The sequence below is a fragment of the Rattus norvegicus genome, chromosome 11, assembly GCF_021556685.1.
Source record: "Rattus norvegicus strain SHRSP/BbbUtx chromosome 11, alternate assembly SHRSP_T2T, whole genome shotgun sequence".
Classification (NCBI taxonomy): Eukaryota; Metazoa; Chordata; class Mammalia; order Rodentia; family Muridae; genus Rattus; species Rattus norvegicus.
In genome coordinates, this window is record NC_141544.1 from 58,636,984 (window position 1) to 58,640,618 (window position 3,635).

Consider the following 3,635-nt stretch of genomic DNA (forward strand, 5'->3'; position numbering starts at 1 on the left):
GGGGAATGTTTATTATTTGGGGCCCAAGCTGGTCCGCAGAGTTCTGTAGTAAAGTCATCAGAAGAACTTTGTCATCAAATCTTACAGAATATGTACAGCAACTCACGATCACAGAACAATGTAGTTACTCTGCAACCTTAGGACAGTGGTTCTTCTGTCTGACCCATTACCAAAATTATTTACAAAAACTATAAGATATATACTTTTTTCCATTTTGCATATTGCTTTAGATAATTCTGGTGGATATACTTAATATTTGAACAGATGTTTTTAAATATGAATGTAATCTAGAATTTATCAGTGTCTGTAGCTTCTATAGACGAAAAGGTACCAGATAGTTTGCTTATCTCTTCCTATGTTAACCAGTGCTGTAATGATCTAAATCCCTCCAAGTCAGATGAATATCTGTGTTCATAAATAAGAAGTCACATCTGTGTAACCACAAGAAGTAGTCATTAATATTTTCCCACACTACAAGCCTATTCTATTACACCTATGATCAAAGGTATAAAGTTTCTGCTGAGGGAAATAGGCATCAAGAAGAGAGGTGTACTCTGCCCTACTGTATCTGAATATCCCAAACACCTGTCCTTAAAATGTTTCTTATGGTCCCCATAGGCTGAGGACCATAAGGGTTCTGCAAAGGCCTAGTGGTTTGATGGTGTATTGAACTTAGAAAGATATATTGAAAATTAGGGTGATGTGAAATGGGGAAAACTGGGGTCAGGGGGACTAGTTAAGATCTCAATTTGAGAATGAGATAACATGAAGCAAAATACGAGGACCATTAGGAAACAAGGGATGGGACTAGAATTGCGTTAACAAGAAGGTGAAACCAGAATGGGGACAATGTCATTCTCTGGAGCATCTGGCATCTAATGGATGACTATTCTTGCTGGGACCGGCTGTGTACCTCTCAGCCTTTCTGCCATCTGTAATTATTCTTCTAGGGCATGAATAGACTTTTCCATTTCATGGTTATAATTTGAGCAATCTAACTTGCTAAGGAATTGACAAGATAGTCTATTCTACTTGGATTTTGTGAATTAAATGTTAATTTGTGATGAGATAACTTAAGACATTAAATCTAAATTTTTGTTGTTGTTGCAACTCTTGTCACAGAAACTGTTCATTACAGCACTTTTAGTGAACAAAAGTTAAACCTTGTGGTTGTATGGCAACCAGATTTTCTCCAGGCTGCGAAGCTAAAGTAACCACAAGCAGTCACAGAGCTGTGGCTTTTGTCTAGACCTCTATGTTCACGAGAAGGCAGAAGTAGAGTGAGCAGGAAGCATCATCATTCTGGATCTGAAATGTGAAAGCATGGGTTTGGTTCACTTAAGACAAACATCAGCTATCTTATGAAGTATTTTGAGAGCCATTCAAAATTTCGAGTTTTTGATAAACAGGTCGTAGAATGCTTGAATCTGTGTTCAAGATTGTTTTCCCAGAGAAGAGAATAATGAACTTTCTAAGACATAACTTGAGTGTACTGGTAGCCAGAAGTAGACTAAAAACTAGAATTGAAAGTGTGTCTACACAGCCTCTAAGCTGAGAAAACCTAAAGGGCCCTCAGGTTTAAAAAACAGAACCCACACAATCGAGAATTGTATAAATGGGTCTGATAAGAAAAATTTAAGATAAATTAAAAATAATTTTAAATTAAAATTTTAATTAAAGATAATGAAAAATTTATCTTTGGATAAGATGATTTATTGTACAAATACTGTGGGTTTTGGGACACAGTAGGTGACATAAGTCACATTAATAACATTAGTGACTCAGGTGCTGGTCTGACGGGGACTCAGTTTTTCTTTGACAGCACATGTTCCCATGTAGACTCCTTTTCAAGTGTGAGTTTTCTAGATGTGGTAGCCACTTGCTTTCATGTTGCAGGAGTGACTCCGATGCTTGGAGGAGACCAAGCCTCATGCAGATAAGAATTTGTCAGGAGTCTTCGCCTAAGCATAGTCACGAAGAGTCAGATGCTTGTCAATCATAATAATAGGTTTCAATTTCTTCATGGGAAGGTGTCAGCCAGGAGCAGAATTTAGAAATCAACCAAAGGCTTATGGAAATCAGACCAGTGTCAGGGGTGGAAGTTCAAACAGGATCATATGAGCCTCAGAAGTGGGGGGGACATCATATTAGAAAGGATGGATGATCTTTTTAAAAAGCCACCTGTTTGTGTCATGTCAGTCTTAAGTACCAACTTGCTGGGGTTTAGAATCAGCATGAAAGCAAGCCTTTGCGTGCACACACAGGAGTTTTTCTAGATTAAGCTTGGGGTGTTAGGTGAGTGGGGAAGTCCTATTCTAAATGTGGGTGACATCATTCCGTGGGCTCCCCCTAGACTGAATAAGAAGGAGAAAGTAAGTTGAGCATCAGTCTCATCTCTGCTTTCTGACTCTGGAGGCAACAAGACCATCTGCCTCGGGGTCTTGATGCTGCGGCCTTCCTGTTGTGATGAACTTTATCTCTAAGTTGCGAGCTGGAATAACCTTCTTTTCCTTAAATTATTTTTACCAGGTATTTGGTCACAGCAACAAGATAAGCAAGTAATACAACGAGGAAGGGAAATGGGAAATATAATGAACACAGAGAAGAAAGCAGAGAAAGATATAGAGGCTTTTGTTTGCTATTAAAGTCCTAAGTTAATGTGCATTGCTGACGTGATGAGCAATGCCTTGTTAAGGATGCTGGTTCCTCAGACTCATGTTCCACTGGTCCAAGTACTGATGCTCAGAGTGTGTGTAGAGCGTATCAACCTTGGCTCTTCCCTCCCTGGTGACTGTAGCCTGATATGGCTTCCCTACATTGACTGCCTCCTGAGATCAGCTAATTGACCTCATACAGCTGTGTACACTAAAACTGCCTCCTCACTCAGCTGTATGTAACAGACACACCGAGTTTCCAGGCTGCTGGTGCATCTCCATCAGAGTGCACAGCCCACCTGATTATAACTTTTCTGTGTACACATCTGTCATTTCTTCATTTCCCACTGTCCAAGTTGCTCAAGTCAGGTCAATGCCAAAGCTGTGCAGGTCTCAGCAGTCAAGTGTTCAAACAGCTGACCCCATGGGGGGCAGTTCTCACTTAAATGACCATACACCCTGTAAACAAGAAATAAAACAAAATAAAATCTGACTAGCTACCAATCAACCTCCTCCCCCATTCAAGTTCCTAAAGCATCCTTACCTCTAGAGAGGCTGTCTGGATCCTAAGGACGATAACCCACCCAAGAGGTTTTCAGTCAGCCATTGTTCACCATTTCAGCTAGGCGTGAGGAAAGTATGTTTTCACATCTGTCTGCAGCAGTAGTTCTCAGGTGGTTTCTAAACTTTGCTAGTGTCAGCTCCTCAGCAGGCCCAACCTTGAAGATGTCAAAGAATCGCTTTACAAGTATTTATAAGTACTGGTATTTACTTTGTGTTAATTTGTCACCAGATATCTCCATATAGAAGGAGATTATAGTGACCTGGTCCCCACACTCTAAACAGGCTGCCTAGATCCCCAGGGATGCAAATGAAGATATAGAAGAATAAAACAGAAACAGGGCTCCATTACTATCCCCTTTAAATACTCAGTGACTGTCCAGAGGGGGTTGTTCAATTCTTGGCTGAATACTTCTGTGG